Here is a 19,057-nt window from a genome sequence, read left to right as displayed (position 1 = left end):
AGAGGCCAAAAAAGCCAGAAGGAATAAGGCCAGGCTGCTTCTCAGTCCATCAGATCCTGAACATAGCAGAACTCATAAGGCTGGGACAGTCCTTGGAATTGAAGGGCTCTGCAGCCAGTCCAGATGACAGGCCACTAATTGGGGCATTTCATGGTCACTTGTGGTATAGCTGGCAATAAATCAAAAGTCATGAAAATGCTAGAACTTCGTAACTACATGTCAGAGGCACCAGACCAGATTAATAGGGTTCTAGGAAGTGAGCTAATTAAATCACATCAACACCCTTTAACCAGCTCTGAAGTTTATTTCTGGATTTTTTTTTTCTTTCCGGAGGGAACAGACAAACTGTATCAGGACTCTGGCTTGTAAGTCCTTTAAAGAACAATAACCAATAGCCACAGTATAATTTTTATGTTTCCACTATATGGCCAGTTTTTATTTCTATAGGTGAATTGCTTTTCTGTAGCAATGACTTATGGCCCCAGCTGCTCCATAGAATTAACGATAGTACTTAAAAATAAAGGTGGTGTCCAAGCCCTAGCTAGAGCCATTAGAAGACAGCTGTAATAATATTCCCTTGGTTCTTCCTGACATGGCTGGATCAAGACTTACCTAGGACCTTCTCTGTAAAAGCTAACAATGTTTTCATACCCACTTCTATTTCTCTTCTCTATGTAACATCGGGTTACATTCCTGCAGAGGAACACAATAATTATTTCCATTAGAGTAAGAGCCACAGGAGGGAGGAGAACACAGACTGCGAGTATACCATTCATGAGCTGAGTGACCTCATCTAAGTCTCTTTTAACTTCTTGTGTTCCACTTTCCTGCTCCGTAATAGAGCAATATTACTTGTGCTGATGTCATAGGTTGCCGTGAGGTTAAATCACGCAGAGGAATACCTGTTGCTTAATAAGTGCAGTGAGTCCTTTCCAAGTTCTCCAGGCAATAGAAAGCGTGGTTACTCCAAACCAAGTGCTTCAGAGCAATGACTCAGCTTCAAATCCTGTTTGTGAAAAATGCCTACTGTGTATCTCTGAAAACATTATGCAATAAGCTTAGCTACTGATAAAATGGAGGCAGAGGAGACCTATCTTGGAGCCAGAGAGTGCAATTAAGAGAACCTGCTACAGGAGCAGAGGACCTAGATTTGGATCGCAGCACCCCCATCAGGCTGCTCACACTGCCTGTGACTCCAGTTCCAGTGGAACCAACACCTTGAGTACCTCCATGCTCACGGCACATACTCAGAGAGACAGACAGACTCAGACACATACACACAGACACACGCGCACACACGCGCACACACGCGCACGCACAGAAACACACTAAAAATAAACAAATCTAGGAAAAACATACTAACCTCGCCAGTTTGAAAACATACAATGGAAAAAAGATAGCATCTTCAACAAATGGTGCTGGTCCAACTGGATGTCTACATGTAGAAAAATGAAAATAGATCCATACTTATCATCCTGCACAAAACTGAAGTCCAAGTGGATCAAAGACCTCAACATATAAATCAGACACATTAAATTGGCTAGAAAAAAAGTAGGGAATACCCTAAAACTCATTGGTACAGGAGAAAACTTCCTGAACACAACACCAACAGTACAGGCTCTAAGAGCAACAATCAATAAATGGGACCTCATGAAACTGAAAAGCTTCTGTAAAGCAAAGGACACCATCATCAAAACAAAGTGGCTGCCTAGAGATTGGGAAAGAATTTTCACCAACCCTTTATCTGACAGAGGACTCATATCCAGTATATATAAAGAACTAAAGAAGCTGAAAACCAGCAAACCAAGTAATCCACTTAAAAAATGGGGAACAGAGCTAAACAGAGAACTCTCTGCAGAGGAATATTGAATGGCAGAGAAGCATTTAAAGAAATGCCCAACCTCATTAGCCATTAGGGAAATGCAAATCAAAACAACCCTGAGATTTCACCTTACACCCATGAGAATGGCCAAGATCAAAAACTCAAGTGACAACACATGCTGGAGAGGTTGTGGAGAAAGGAGAACCCTTCTCCACTGCTGGTGGGAATGTTAACTTGTACAACCACTCTGGAAATCAATCTGGCGCTTTCTCAAACAATTAGGAATAGCGCTTCCTCAAGATCCAGCCATACCACTCCTAGGCATATATCCAAAAGCGCCTCAAGTACACAAAAGGACATTTACTCAACCATGTTTGTAGCAGCTTTATGTGTAATGGCCAGAAGCTGGAAACAGCCCAGATGCCCCTCAACTGAAGAATGGATGCAGAAATTGTGGTACATCTATACAATGGAGTATTACTCAGCAATGAAAAATAAGGAAATCATGAAAGTTGCAGGTAAATGGTGGGACCTGGAAAGGATCATCCTGAGTGAGTTGTCCCAGAAGCAAAAAGATACACACAGTATATACTCACTCATATAAACATACAACATAGGATAAACCCGTTAAAATCTGTACATCTAAACAAACTAAGCAAAAGAGAGGACCCTAACTAAAATGCTCAATCCCCATCCTGAAAGGCAAAGAGGATGGACATCAGAAGAAGAAGAAAACAGGAAACAACCTAGGAACCTGCCACAGAGGGCCTCTGAAAGCCTCTGCCCTGCAGACTATCAAAGCAGATGCTGAGCCTGATGGCCAATTGTCGGGCAGAGTGAATGGAATTTTAGGCAAGAAGTGGGAAATAGCAAGAGCTGGAGAGGACAGGAACTCCACAAGGAGAGCAACAGAACAAGAAAATTTGAACACAGGGAACTTCTCAGAGACTCATACTCCAACCAAGGACTATTCATGGAGATAACCTAGAACCCCTGCACAGATGTAGCCCATGGCAGTTCAGTGTCCAAGTGGGTTCCATAGTAATGGGAAGAGGGACTGCCTCTGACATAATCTGATTGGCCTCTTCTTTGATCACCTCCCTCTGAGGGGAGAGCAGCCTTACCAGGCCACGGAAGATGACAATGCAGCCACTTCTGATGAGAACTGATAGACTAAGATCAGAAAGAAGGAGAGGAGGACCTCCCCTATCAGTGGACTTGGGGAGGGGCATGCATGCAGAAAGGTGAGGGAGGGTGGGATTGGGAGGGGAGGAGGGAGGGGCTTATGGGGGGATACAAAATGAATAAAGTGTAATTAATAAAAGTTAAAAAAACTGCAAGGAAAAAAAAAGACAGGAACCTACCACAAAAAAAAAAAAAAAGAAAGAAAACATATATCTTTAAATAGCAGTATCTTGGAATAATGAGTTTGGGAACCGACTCCCAGATCCTGATTCAAAGAACAAAACAACAACAATAAAAGTGTTTATCACATATAATGGCTGGAGAGATATTAAAAGAAATGACTAATGTTGCAATCTTAGCAGAGCTTCTTACCAATAATTTTATTAGAAAAAACATATTTGTTAGACACTTCAGTGAGATCTCTGGTTGACTTTTTCATCTCAGGTGAAAGGGAACACTGTGTTTCTGTAGTTCAGCAATTCATTCTGCAGCAGCATGACGGAGAAGCTCAACCCACAGAGAAATTGGTCAAGCTTAAAAGTGCAGACCTCAGTCATCCTGGGAGAAAATGGATTGTCACATTAATGTTTGCTGTCTCCAGCCCAGATGCAAGAGCCAGAGGCGTCTTAATTATGAGCAGCTTCACAAATTCATCTCTATAATTCGAATGCTCCAGAAATTAACCTCTTGTTCTGAGGAGGTCAAGTTAAATGTCAGCCCCAGATGGAACCTGGAGGGGCATTCAGATTCAAGATCAGCAACACAGTTGGTCACACAGCTGTGCTTTCTTCCTCCAAATTGCCATCGATCTTTTCCAAAGCATAGCTCCAAAGATGTTCACAAGATAAACAACAAATCTGAGACAGAATTCCTTTTCTCTTTGTTTTTGTCGGAACACAACTGAATTTCATGTAAGAGATGAGTCTGTATTTGAACCAGACTCTCATTTTGGATGAACAGAAAACAGGAAGAAGAAAAATTAAAGAAAAAAGAAAAGAAAAACAGATTAAAAAGAGGAAAAAAGAAAAAAAACAAAGAGGGCCATTTTTTTTTTTATTTTGATTGCATGGAGCAACAGAGCTTTCCTACTTGTGTCAAGGTTTAAAAAGGAACACAACTTTCCTAACTGTATAATAATACCCCAAATATACTAAGCCTTTGTTTAATTACAAGAAAATAAAACTTCACCAAATAATTGGATGTGAATGTTCCTGCTTACTGTTTACAAAGCAATCAACTTATCTCAGCCAAGTATCCCATAAGTACTAGAGTTAGATGTATCTAAAAATAGAGGAAATGAATATTAAGAGTGTCTATTTAAATAATAGGTATTTGTTATTTGAGATGAAACTTTAAAAAATACACAGATACTAAATACAACCATTCAGCTGTCAAGAACAAAATGTAAATTTTGTGAATGAGCACAAGGTGGTAGAAAGAACTTTCTAGAAATAAAATCTCTGCTGAGGATAACATTAAAGAAAGAATAACATGTGAAGCAATAGTAAACCAAAATTTAGATTTAGAACAATAAATCTTATCAAATAGTTCAGCTTTTGTTTTAAAAAAAAAATCCCATAAGAACCTCTTTTATCTCTGTACTTTCATCAGCACTTAAAATTCGGCTCCACTGGATGATATAACAAAAATAATCGTATTATGTCCCTCAGGATAGTCAACCTAAACTACTTCAGGGTTTAAATCTGCCTTTTTTGTTTTTCCGGGAAAATTTCGTTTGCCTAATATATAACTCCCTTTCTCAAAACATTAGCTATTATATTATGTTATTGTCTTCCAAATGGCTGGATTTTAATTTGGACCTAAAGTAATCTGCATAAAATTTTGTTTATTATTTCCCCTGTGTGGGAAATGTCTTAGTTACTGTTCCTGTTTCTCTGATAAAATGTCCTCACAAAAGCATCTTCAGGAAGGCAGGAAGATGCAGTCCTTCATGACTGGAAGGTCATAATAGCAGGAGCTCAAGGCAGCTGCACCCATTGTGGCCAACCAGAAAGGCAAGATCAATGAGTGCTGATATTCAGCTTGCTCTTTCCTTTTTCTGCAGTCTAGGACTCCAGCCTCCAGAGTGGTGCAGCCCACTGTTAGGATAGGTCTTCCCACTTCAATTAGCCTAAAACAATAACCCCTAAGAAGTAGGTCAGAGGCTAACCAAACATGAATAATCCCTCTGTGGTGAGACTGGAGGTTTTTCTCCAGATCCTGTCAAGGTAACAATCAACACAAACTAGCCCAGAAGGGAATAACACAGGACTTAAGACAGAACTTAGACTCACCATACCAAACCTTGGATTCTAAGAATCTATTTCTATCTGACCAAAAATGACATGAGCATCAACTGAAATCCAATGTTCAGGATCATACATAGATTTTATAAAACCACAGAATTATGTAATGAGTTAGCAGTGCCTATAAGGTACACGAATGTCAAAAGGTCACTCATGCCCTGACAAATATATATATATATATATATATGATTTATTACCTTAAAATATTTCATAAAATGATCTTACTTAGAGACAGATTTTTTACAAAAGTAATAAAGTGAAAATGAGGTCATTAGGGTAAATCCACTGTTACTAGTATCCTAATATAAAAAAGAAATTTGGAATAAAAGCGTATACAAACATGAAAAAGAGAGAGAGAAAAAACTCCAGGAAAAACAGAAATTAAGCTGTATCCTATAGTTTATGTTGCTATAACCAAATGCCAGATGCTACATGATTTTGTTTAAAAAAAAATGAGATATGTGGACCTATCTGCATTGCCCATGTGGCATGCTGGGGTTGGCTGCCCAGAGGCTATTTAAGTGGTGGGCTGGTTTTTCCCAGGGTCAGATGATTGTTCAAGGTTCCTGAATAAACTGCATTGAAAAATAAATAAATAAATAAAAGTTGGTTCTCTCAAAAAAAAAAAAGTGAGAAAAAAAAAGTGGGTTTGTTTTTTACATAGTTAAGATGTCTATGGTCACAACACTTACGGTAGCCTGTGAGGGCCTTGTGGATGACTGTAGGTGGAGAGCATGTGTGGAGGTGTAAATGCCACTGGTATGCTTGCTTCGTAACAAATTCTCTTGTAACTAACCCTTCACGTAAGACCGAGCTCACCCCCAAGAGCTCTAATTTAGCATCTCTAGGAAAGCATTGATCCATTTATGAATGCAAAGAGGCAATGACCTTCATGTTTCCAGAAAGCATCACCACCTCTCAATACTCCTTACATTAGCAATCAAATTTTAACATGTTTCCAACCCATAGCAAGATGTCACCAATCAAGGCTATAGGAGAAGCTAAAAATGAAACCTAGAACACGTTCTTGATAGTGACTCCAGAAACAGCAGGCCCCACACATACTTTAAGACTTCTAGCCTGCAGAACTCTCAGACAACAAATATGAATGCTTTAAACCACTCAGTTCATGATTCTTTGTTAAATCATCTCTAGCAAATAAATACAGATTGTAAGACTGTGGTACTACTAACGCCATCCAGTTGCAATCTTCTACAGGAATTCATCTCTGAATTCAAAGACACATCTCATCAAACTTCCTTTCTTTTGTATGTGATTAAAGTGATTCATTTGGGGATAGTACCACAGAGATTTTCCTCACTGTTAATGTTAGGTTGCCAAATCAGATAACATAGTCCTCGTAAGTGTATTCTTGGAAGGCAGAGAAGAATCAATTATCCAAAGTGGGGGAGGAGGCTGAATGGGAGAACTCAGTAAAGCTAAGAGAGATGGATACAGGGAACCAGGATTCTTTCACATCACTGAGAAGTCCAAGGGAAACTAAGATTACTATTACTATTACTGTTACTGTTACAAAAAAAAAGTACTATCAACAGAAGGTTTTCTGTTAGTTGTCGTTAGTTGAGACTAAAGCAAAAAGTAAATATGTTTAGAGAGCTGAAGGCACAAGTGTAATTTACTCTGTGACAGAACACCATAAGGTAAAGTGACCCCACTCCTTCTAAGGCTCTGACTGACTGTGTTAGTGTATTTCTCATTACTGCACTATTAGCCTGAAATATTTCCTGATAAATATCACACTTCAGCAGAATGTTCATGAACCATTAGCTAATAAGATATACAAAATGAGCATACTGGTGGAGCTTAGTGATCATGCAAGCAAGCTTGTTGGTTCTAAAAGCTAAGAAATGAACCAGATGGAGGATGACCTCATAGCTTTCAAAAACTAAACTGTCATGCCCCAAGGGCAGTATCCAGCTCAGCTCCAGGCATCATTCATTCAAGTCCATCCCCAACACAAATCTACAGGGGTGGCTTCCTAGGGATGCAAAAATCTCAGGATAAGACTAGACTCCGGTCCCACCCCCAAAAGCAGGACTCACAAAGGAAAACTTGCTAGACTCCAAGACTAATTACTGTTATTAACATTTGCTGTCTATGTAGTCTGTGTTATGTACTTTACTTCCTATCTCCATCAAGATCTATGTCATTCTCAGAACATATCTAGAGAGGGTAATTATTATTACTATCGTACAAGGAAAATTAGAGCAAGGAAGTCAAGTAACTTACCCAAGTTCATTCAGCTATCAAGGGAAAACATTGGAACCGACTACTCTGACATCCATGTATTCTATCTGTGATATCTACTTCTAATTTATACTGTTTATCCTATGACCTTATTTTCTACATTGTTTCACATTAATGTCATTGTTGGAATACAATGCAAAACTTAGAATCAAGTCTTGTTCTGGGAGTTTCTTTTCTCTTTAGAACACCTGACAAATTTGTATAGAAAAAAAACCCACTGTGATGTTTAATCATGGTTTTAAAAAATATTTTTAAATAATATACAGAACATGAATTCATCTCTAGCCAAAATGATATTCTGTAGGTTTCTCAAGAACAGTCATAATTTAATGGCTTTAGGATTTAGGATTTAGGATTTTTATTTTGACCATTTATTTCTACAAAAAAAAAAAAGGCTATTTTCTCAAAGACAGGTAGAATTTAGGAGTGTATCAGGCACACTTAAAAAAATCCTTTATTTCAAGTTTTAGATAAACTAAGATTTTAGAAAAAGGAAACACTCCATTAATAACAGAAAAGGCCTAGTCTTAATTACTGTAGACCTGATTGTGATGGAACAAAAACAAAAACAAAAAACAATACTAGACTATACAAAGGACTCAAAACCAATATAAGAATTGTGGAGAAAGAAACCATTGTTAACTGGGTACTATGTAAGTACTATGTCAGTTTTTGGAACTCTTTGGGAAGGATTAGGGATATATGGTATTGTTGGAAGAATTATGTTATTGGGGATAAGCTTTAAGGTTTTAATAGCTTATGCTATTCCAAGTTAGCTCTTTGCCTTATATTTGTGGATCAAAAGTAAGCTCTCAACTAATGCTCTAGCACCATGACAGGCTACTTGCTGCTGTCATTCTTCGCACCATGAGGACCCTGGACTCACCCTCTAGAACTGAAAGCTGCAACAAAATTTTTGTTCTACAAGTTGCCTTGGTCATAATGTCTTATCACAGCAACAGAAAAGCAATTAAGACAGGCAGAAATTGGCAGATCCAGGATTTGGATGCAGTTTGAATTATAAAAGATGGTATCTTTCCATTGGACTGATTTTAAGTCACACACATTCTATCTCTAATACAACTTCCATCCCAGACTACGCATTGGTAAACACAAGAGATTCATCTCACAATGGCTCTGTTCTCAAAGAGAGGTGATCAAAGAAAGTGTTCAGCCTCAAAAAAGGATATCCCATGGATATCAACCCAGCTAGGGAGATCAAGTTGCAGTAGGACTAGGCGCATCTTCGACTATTGTGGTTAGACAAGGCAGCCCAGTTAGGGGAAAAGGATCCAAAGGCAGGCAACAAAGTCAAAGACAGCCCCTGCTCCTGCTGCCTGCAAGAGTTCCACGTGAAAATGAACCTGTACAAATGTTAAGTATGTGCAAAGGGCTTAGGTCCATCCCATGTATGCTCTCTGCTTGGCAGTTCAGTCTTTGTGGTTTTCTATGGGCCCAGGTTAGTTGATTCTGTAAAATTTCTTGTAGTGTCCTTGACATTTCTGGCACCTCCAAACCTTCCTCTCCCTCTTTGGCAGGATTCTCCAAATTCCTCCTAATGTTTGGCTATGGGTCTCTGCGTCTGTTTCTATCAATTGCTGGGTAAAATTGTTCAGATGACAGTCATGCTAGGCTCCTGTCTACAAGAATAGCAGAATATTATTAGTTCTTTCAGGGGTGGGCTCTCTCTCAGAGCATGGGTCTCAGTCTGAGCCAGACATAGCCTTTCCCTCAATTTCTCCTCCATCTTTATCCCTGCACCTCTTGTAGGCAGGACAATTTGCAGGTTTTTGTGGCTGTTTTTGTATTCTAATCTTGTATTGGAAGTCTTGTCTGGTTACTGAGGATGGACATTTCAGGTTCTATATCCCCCACTGCTAGGATTCTTAGCTAGGATCAACCTCATAGATTTCTGGGAGTTTCCATTGTTCTAAATGCTCCACCTAAAGACTCCAGTTCTCTTTCCCAGTACTTTCTCCCTCCATTCTTCCCCCACTAGATCCCTCCTGCTCTGCTCCCCATCTCTTCCCCCATCCAGTTCCCTCCCTCCGTCTACTCTAATGTCTATTCTATTTCCTTTACTCAGTGAGATTCAGGCATTCCACATTTCTACTCTCCTTGTTACTTAGCTTCTTTGGAGCTGAGGATTGCAGCATGGTTAGTTAGCCTGTACTTTATGGCTGATATCCGCTTAGAGGTAAGTAAGTACATACCATCTGTGTCTTTCTGGGTCTGGGTTACCTCACTCAGGATGATCTGTTTTAGTTCCAGCCATTTGCCTGCATATTTCATGATGTCATTGTTTTCAATAGCTGGGTAATATTCCATTGTGTAAATGTACCACATTTTCTCTATCCATTTTTTGGTTAAGGAACATCTAGGATGATTTCAGTTTCTGGCTTGTTTTGAGTTTCTGGCTATTACAAATAAACACACTATGAGCATGGTTGAGTAAGGTTTCTTGTGGTATTGTAAATCATCTTTTGGGTATATGCTTAGGAGTGGTATAGCTGTATCTTGAGGTAGGTTTGGTCCTAATTTTCTGAGAAACAGCCAAATTGAGTTCTAAAGTGGTTGGACAGTTTTGCATGCCCAGCCCACCAGCAGTGGAGGAGTGTTTCCCTTCCTCCATATCCTCAGTGGCATGTGCTGTCTCTTGAGTTTTTGATCTTGTATTTCTCTGATGACTAAGGACATTGAATATTTCCTTAAGTGCTTCTTAGCCATTAGAGATTCCTCTGTTGAGAATTCTGTTTAAACCTTTACCCCATTTTTAATTGGGTTATTTGGTTTCTTGAGTTCTTTATAATTTTGAATATCAGCCTTCTTTCACATATAAGGTTGGTGAAGATTTTTTTTTCCTTTCTATAGGCTGCCATTTTGTCCTTTGACTTACAAAAGTGAAGTAATGATTTTTAATGCATCTGTCAATTAAAAACTGGCTACTGATGTTCCTAGATTTCAATGCCTTAGAAAGCATGAAAAATTCAAAGATAATAAAATCTTTCCTCTAAAATTGGCTAATTTGAAGAAATAGGAAATTTGCCAATAATTCATTCATGTTTTGATTTAAAAATCAAGACTACCTCTAAAACACTGAAACAGATACATTTAAAAACTATCAGAAAAGTATGGTTATGAAAACAAAGGGTTTCATTCTCAATATGCACATTATTATGTCTCATCCTTTCTCATTTTCCCTATTAAAAATAATAATATATTTATAGGTAGTAAGAGAAATCATAAATGTTTCTAGAGCTATTTCCATTTTGTTTTGTTACAATGGCCTGAAATTTCAAGAGTATAAAAAAACCCAGACTGTTCAAGGATGAAGGTGTTATCTGCTTTCCCATCTGTAACACATTGGGACTTGTGTATTTTGTAATGCTTACATTTGATTCAAATATGACAGAGGCAGCATGAAAACAAACTTGCAGCTTATTTTTAATAAGTGCTAATACATTTATGCCATTCTTGCCAGACTCCCCTTCTACAAACATTTGGCTTCCCAGATTATATCCATGAAAATTAATGATCTGTCACTGGGCTTGCCTCAGTCCTAATGAAGTAGTTACTCAGAATGATGGAAGTCAGGTGTGAGAAACTTGCTTCTCTTGTGGATGATAAAAGCCCTTTCCTCATTCTTTGCACAAATTTAATTAGGTGAAAGCGAAAAAAAAATTAATTACTGCCACACAATGATTTTGCATTTTTTAACAATTGAAAGGGGGGTTTTGTGAGTGTTTGAAGGCTTTTCTGTACTGAAATGGCAATAAACAGAAGACATATCAAAAATTCAAATGTAGTTGTAATTTCCTTGCTTTATGAAAAGCCAAATGTGTGATTCATAAAGCACATATCTCTATTGAGCAGCTCATAATTCACGGGCTAAGTGCCATGAAAAAAAAAAAAAAAGAAAGCAGGAAAAGAAGATTCAACACAGAATAACTCAGGGCATAAGGCTTAAATTAAGCAGAATCACTAGGGAAGGCCATCTAAGGTGATGTCACCAAGTCAAAATCTTGATGGCCCAAAGAACCAGCTACTGAGTGGTGTGGGGAGGGGTGGATGAAGAATGCTCTGGCGGAGGAGACATTTGATACAAAGACTCACGGGCAGGAAAATAATCTATCATTTTAACGAAGTTTCTCAGCTTTTTAAGTTTTTTTTCTTTTTATGGGAACAGTACTGTTGGGCTCACAGTTCAAGGAGACACAATCCTTGTCAGCTGGAAAGGCATAACAACAGGTAGCTTTATGGAGATAGCAGCATGTGGTTGGGAACTCCTCAGTTCCTCATATCTCAGGTAATAAGAAATGAGGAGGGATGCTGGAACACCTGTCTTTTTCTATTTTCCCTTTTTATTCAATCAAGGACCTCCAGCACTATCACATTCAGGGTAAATCTTCCACTGTCAGTTAAATCTCTCTGGAAATGCCCCCAAACATACCCAGAATATGTCCTCTGGGTGATTCTAAATTTAGTCAAGTTAATCAGGTTACCACAAGAAAAACCTTGAAATTTTGACAACCAAACATAACTTTAAACCATAACAATCCACCCCTATCAAAGACTCATGGCCATCTCTTGATGAAAAATATATTTAGCTCATCTCCAAAACCTTCATAAGTCTTAAAAGTTTGGAAGTGTTTGTTTCTAAAGTCTGAGTGCTTGATCTTAGAGACTCAGACAATCTCTTGTGAATGAAAACTCCCAGAATGAAGCTGTGAATACAGAGACTGTTGTACTGATTAGAACTTCAGCACAGTGAAGAAATTGGAATGCTGCAATCCAGAGACTAATCGCCTTATCTTGGGGCTAGCTTTAGACCTCAGAACAGCTATTCCTAGACCATCTTTGTGTCACATTAGCCACATCCTGTGGCCAATCAATAAAAACCTTGGACTCTTAGTTTAGCAGGCCACGAGCTTCCAAAAACCCAAAACCTAACAATGTCTTCAGACAACATATAGAAAACCTTCTCCCATCTTGTTTTAATGACCTCTTTGATATATTCATTAATGTCTTTTGAGTTTACTTTGATTCATGACTTTCTTTGTTATTTAAAACTATAAAATTTCATGAAATTGCTTCTGTGTTGGAACATGGAATTTTGAGTTAGATAAATCTGTATTCCTGGACCATGGTCACTTTTAAATGGCTACAGAATAAACTGTCCTTTAATCACTTTAAGGTGATAAGGTTTTTTGTTGTTGGTGGTGGTGGTGTTGATGGTGGTGATGGTGGTGTTCTAATACTCTTCACTGTGAGGCCCTATGAAAACAAAATGGAATTTACATACTTCCAATATGTAATGATGTAGGGTGAATATTTCTATTCTAAAATGGAGAAGAGAAGACAAAGTAAAAAAAATAAGGTCAGTTGAAAATTGAAAACTAGAAAATCACACATCAGATCATTTAACTGCTTGTGCAGCTTCTGGGACTCCTCAGATTTGTGTACTCTGATCTCTGCCAGGCTTGAGTTGCCCTGACATTTGAGCTCTGTTTCCTGTGGCAGAGGTAAACTCCTCTCAGTATCTACAACTTTCTCTGACAAAGTCACACATTTCTGAATTCTGTACTATACACTTCAGAGGTCTTTTCTAGGAAAACATAGCTTACATGCATGGCCTCCTCAGAAGCTCACTCGAAGAATTCAATCCTGTAGTCTTTCCTGGCCACATCAGTTTTCTGGAACCTCGCTGCAAGTCTCCAAGAGCCATTCTTACATTTCACCAACCCTGAAAATCCAATCATATGGACAATTCCAAGTTCTGCCACCAGCTGGAGACAGTACTCTGGTCCCTTTGAACCACAGGCATAGCATCTACTGTGTGTCTGAAAATGTGGTCTTCCAGTGACCTGCTGGAACAGGGTTCCTGGAGGCTAAGTTCAGATTCTCTTTTCCAATGTAAGATTTTCAAATGAGTTTAGTATTACACAAATCTCCTGGTGCTACAGAGGGCCTCTGAAAGCCTCTGCCCTGTAGACTATCAAAGCAGATGCTGAGCCTGATGGCCAACTGTCGGGCAGAGTGAATGGAATTTTAGGCAAGAAGTGGGAAATAGCAAGAGCTGGAGAGGACAGGAACTCCACAAGGAGAGCAATAGAACAAGAAATGAACACAGGGAACTTCCCAGAGACTCATACTCCAACCAAGGACTATTCATGGAGATAACCTAGAATTCCTGCACAGATGTAGCCCATGGCAGTTCAGTGTCCAAGTGGGTTCCATAGTAATGGGAAGAGGGACTGCCTCTGACATAATCTGATTGGCCTACTCTTTGATCACCTCCCTCTGAGGGGGAAGCAGCCTTACCAGGCCACAGAAGATGACAATGCAGCCACTTCTTATGAGAACTGATAGACTAAGATCAGAAAGAAGGAGAGGAGGACCTCCCCTATCAGTGGACTTGGCTTGGGGAGGGGCATGCATGCAGAAAGGGGAGGGAGGGTGGCATAGGGAGGGGAGGAGGGAGGGGCTTATGGGGGAATACAAAATGAATAAAGTATAATTAATAAAAGTTAAATAAAAAAATTTAAAAAAAGTTAAAACTACCTATCCACTTTGTCCACAACTTTGACCCATTCACACTTCTGCAATTTTCAAATTGTGTAATTTTTACTTCTTTATATTCCACATTTTGCTTTGAAATATCACAGTAAGTCTCACTGCAGGCAGCCAACAGGAACCGTGCTGCTGCTTGTATGATGGATAATCTCCATTTTTTACTTTTCTGGATTTAGAATCAAGTAAGACACACACATGCACACACATGAGTGTGTATATGTGTGTATATGCATGTAAGTAAAATTATTGATAGAATTGCTTAATATTAATATTATAATAATATAGATAAATAGAATTGAGATAGAATTAATGACAATACTTACCCTAAATATAGGTGATATCATCCAATGGACTGTGGCTCACAACTGACTAAGAAGGAGAAAGAAGAAAGTCAGCTGAGCATCAGTCTCCACTTCTCTCTGCAGCATGAACTTTGCATACCATGGAATCAGACACCTCACACCCCTGCTGACATGCCTTTCTGCCTCAGTGGATCTTACACTCTTACATCATAGGCCAAAGCAAACCCTTCCTTCCTTAAGCTGCTCTTGCTGGGCATTTGTCCAAAGTATTGAGAACAATTACTAACACAGCAGATGCTGTTCTGTCCTGAAAGTTCCTCTCCCAAGTCAATTAGCCCAGTGCTGTTGAATTTACCTCCATTCAGATACATAGGACACAGAGAATGAAGACACATTATTCACCAGACAATAATGTGAATACTCTCTAGCCCAATTCCCAATTTAGTTCTTCCTTTTTCCTCTCTGAAATCTCATAAATCAGGTCCCAGATTGTTCATAGATCTGTACACGTGTATTTCTAAATTTGCACGAGGATCTTCTATGCAGTACTCCTTAAACCATTCTAATGCTTGCCTAGAACAGACCCCCAAAGCTTTTCTACATTCCTCCCAGCGAAATTCCCTAAATGCCTAGGAGGTACATAGTCATGTTCATCACAGCAGAACTACTTTTTGGTGCCAGTTTCATATATTAGTTTCCTGAGACATTATCATGACAAACTATAGACCAGTTGCAACGTAAAGGAAGAATTTATTTTAGCTTTCAGTGGAGGGGTACATAGTCTACCATGACAGGGAGAAGCTGGTCACAGGCAGCACTGTGATGGTTGGAATGTAGAGGCAAAACTCTGCTCCACATCTAATCACTTCTCAAAAGAACAGGAAGCAGAGAAAAAGAGATGTTAGAATGTCTCTCTCTTCTCCAACACTAGCAACATTTGGAGCTAGATTATTCTTTGTCACCAGCCATTGTCCTGTGTGCTCTGTAACACTTTTATCAGTATCCCTCGAACCCCGTCTCCCCAATAAATTCTAGTAACATTCTACCCATTGCCATTATGACAACCCAAATGTCTCTAGGCATTGTCAAATGTCCCCTTAGGGGACAGATACACAATGATTGAAAACTATTGTCTTGGACATGTTGTGGACCATGTAACTAGAAGGTAAATTAAGGACAATAATTAACTGTACAAGAAATATAATGAAGCCTGAGCTGCTTCCTTCAGGTGAGCATCACTGTTGCCGCCACAACTCCAGAGACTATGGATAGAGAATACATCACATCATGTAGCACTCTAGGTCAGATTCAGTCCAATCAACACATTGGTAAAACACGGGACTTATCCCAGAGAACTAGAGAATAACTTCAGGCTTTATGATTGGCCATCTATGTTCCTACCTTAGCATCTTTATCTGCTTGCTGTGCCTTGGCACCAACTCGTATGGTGGGTCCTAAGTTCAATTCCCAGCAACCACATAGTGGCTCATACCATCTATAGTGAGATCTGATACCATCTTCCGGCATCAGGCACACATGCAAGCAGAACACTGTATAAATAAAAAATAAATAAATATTTAATAAAATAGAAAGAGAGGAAAAAAAACATGTCTCTGAAAACAGGTCTTGACTGTGCCAACATTTTATAGATAGTGATTTCCTGAAAATGAAATTCATGGAAGGTATCTTCTTGGGGTTAAAAAATAATTAAATTAGAATAGGAAAATTTTTTACATTTATTTATCTTTAGGGGTATGCATTCCTGTGTCATGGAACATATGTGGAAATCAGATGACAACTGTGGAAGTTGCCTCTCTCTTTCTATCGTGCGGGTTCCAGGCGTTTAAGACAGTTCATCAATCAGTCTTGGCTGCAAGTGCCTTTAACAGATGAGCCATCTTGCTGGCCCTCTATAGGATCCCCAAATTTCATTACATTATGCATAATTTTAGTATACTTTGTTTCTATACAGTAAATATCTTTTTTTTTTTTGGTCACACAACAGAGTGTTGGGAGAAATCCCTCTAACAAAGCCTTTTGAAAAGTAGACAACTTAGTAGAAAGGAGGCAGAGAAGCATGCAGTACTGTGGAAACAATGGAATATCTATAGAGATCTGACTTTGTCCTTGGAGGGCTGGGGCGTTAGCTCAGTGGGTAAGAGCACTTTTGCTCAGAAAGCATGAGGACTTAAGTTCAAATACCTAGCGCTCATGTCAATGGCCATACATGGCTGCCTATGCATTTGGTTACCACGTTGAGGAGCATTCTGGGAATTCACTGGTCAGCCAACCTAGCTGAAAGGATGAGGGAGAGATCCTGTTTCAAGGGAATAATGTGAAGAGTAACAGAAAGAAATAGATGCCTGACCTCCCCCTGTGTCTTCCACGTATGTCTACAAAAACTGAATTTTACTTTGTTCTAGAATAAATTAAAACTAGATAATATTAGAATATTCTAGATTGCAGTAACACTGGATATTATTTTCCCGTAAAGTATGCTAGCAAAAGGACCATTTTTATTCCTTTCTTCAATATTTTCTTTTGATATTAATGGATAAATCTATTTTAAGAGTCTATAAATGGTGCTAGCAAACATATTACTTAATTTGCATCATGTTTCCAAAACTCAAATTTTATTTAAAAATTTAACATAAGAGGAAACTTAAATGATTAAAGCTGGCCATTTTATTGTTATTTTTAACTTGACAACACTGAGTTTATGCAGTGTAGTCCTAAGTATGAACTTTTACAACAATCCTACACTCCTAGATCTATTGTTTCTTACATTTTAAAGACAAGGAACAAGCACAGAGAGAAGTAACTTGAATAAAATTCCTCAGCAACAAAGTGAAGGAGCCCAGATTTAAACTAAGAAAACCTACAAGGGTAGTATCCTAAATACTGTTCTAAATATAATTAAAAAGAAGCTGGATCTATGGTTGGTCCACTGATTTTTAATGAAATGAGAAGCATGACTCTTCTAAAAATCAGAGTTTAAGCTTAAATTTCTAGGAAAATAGGAATTGGAGTTACTCAAACAGAAGATCTAACTGTTTTGACTCAAAAGCACCATGTCATACTATCTGAGTGTACATTGACCCCAGTAGATAACAACAATGAAAAAAAAAACAATGTTATTAATTATCAATGCTTAGTTTCTAATAAAAAAAGCAGGGGGTCATTTCCTAAGACACCCTCTTTTCCCTCTCTAACTACACCATGGTTCCATCTGATGGTATCTGATATCAGATACACTACCCAACAGGTCTTCTGCCCTCTATCTGTGACACTCCACTTTCAAAGCTAATAGCCCCACGTGTATTTTCCCAGTACTCTAAAGGATCTGATACACTCTACAGATGAGTGCTTAGATAACCATATTTCAGGTTAGGGAGGCATCAACTAGCTAAATACCAAATTCATCACTGCCACAAGCCTATTTCCTAACAACACGAAGTGTTATAGACTTTCCTGTGGGCAGTTCTTATGTTAGAGACCATAAAGATTACTTTGAGACAGAGTGTGAGCCAAAATAGCACAAAAAAACTGAAAGATGGCAAGCTGTACATATATTTTATTTGTCAGGTGTTAATGGAATAGAATAATTAGCAGGTTTTGTGAACTCCCTAATCACCAATCCATTTTAATACTCATGGATTAGCAATATAAAATCCTGTCTTGTTTATTCTCTAGCACCTGGCTAGATGAACCATTTTGTAATTGCCAGACATATATAAATAATGACTCCTTAATAATGCAATAATGGTTTTTAAAAAGAGGAATGGCTGAAAAAAAAAAAAAAGCTAAGCAGTGAATCTGGCGTGGTAATACATGCACTAACTAAGCTGTCTCCCAAGGCCCAGGACTGTTTCAAAACAAACAAACTACCCAATCAGCATGCATCCAGTGAGTCACTACAAATCTCAACTAATCTTCACAACTGTAAGTCAAATATATGACATTTTTTAACTTTTTAAAAAAATGTAAGACTTTGAATGTATTGCACACAGTTCCTTGTTTCATAAGGTCAAATTTTTCCAAGAATATCATGGCTTCTGACCATGTTTACCTCTCCACCTCCCCCACCCTCTACTTTTCTCTATTCTTTCCTTCTTTCCTCCTCTTTCTACACACTAGTCTCACCTGACTTTCTGCTATCTCTCTCTCTATCTCTCTCTCTCTCTCTCATTCTCTTTCCCTCCCTCTTTCTCTCTCTCCCTCCTCTCTCTCCCTCGATGTGTATGTGTGTGTGACATTTTCTTATCTACCTGCTGACAGACAAATAAGATAGAACTTGAATAAACTCTTGAATGAATTTAGGGGAATTGGAACAAACAGTTGAATGAGATACAGTTCGTACAAGATAGCTATGGAACCCAATCACGTCAGTGTACCCTGAATCTAGACAAGGCCTTCTGCCTTGCTTTCATGCTTTCCCATGCATAATCTATAGTATGTGCCAGACAATTGTATTTCAATTGTTTTTTTCTGAGAAGCTTCTGGGAAAGGGCTGCTCTGTTAATATTTAATATGTGTTTATCAGCATTTATTTACATGTTTTCTTTCTTTCTAATTTTTGTTTTGTTTTGTTTTGACTTATT

Source organism: Meriones unguiculatus, chromosome 5 (assembly GCF_030254825.1).
Source record: "Meriones unguiculatus strain TT.TT164.6M chromosome 5, Bangor_MerUng_6.1, whole genome shotgun sequence".
In the NCBI taxonomy this organism is placed as follows: domain Eukaryota; kingdom Metazoa; phylum Chordata; class Mammalia; order Rodentia; family Muridae; genus Meriones; species Meriones unguiculatus.
This window is presented reverse-complemented; position numbering follows the sequence as displayed.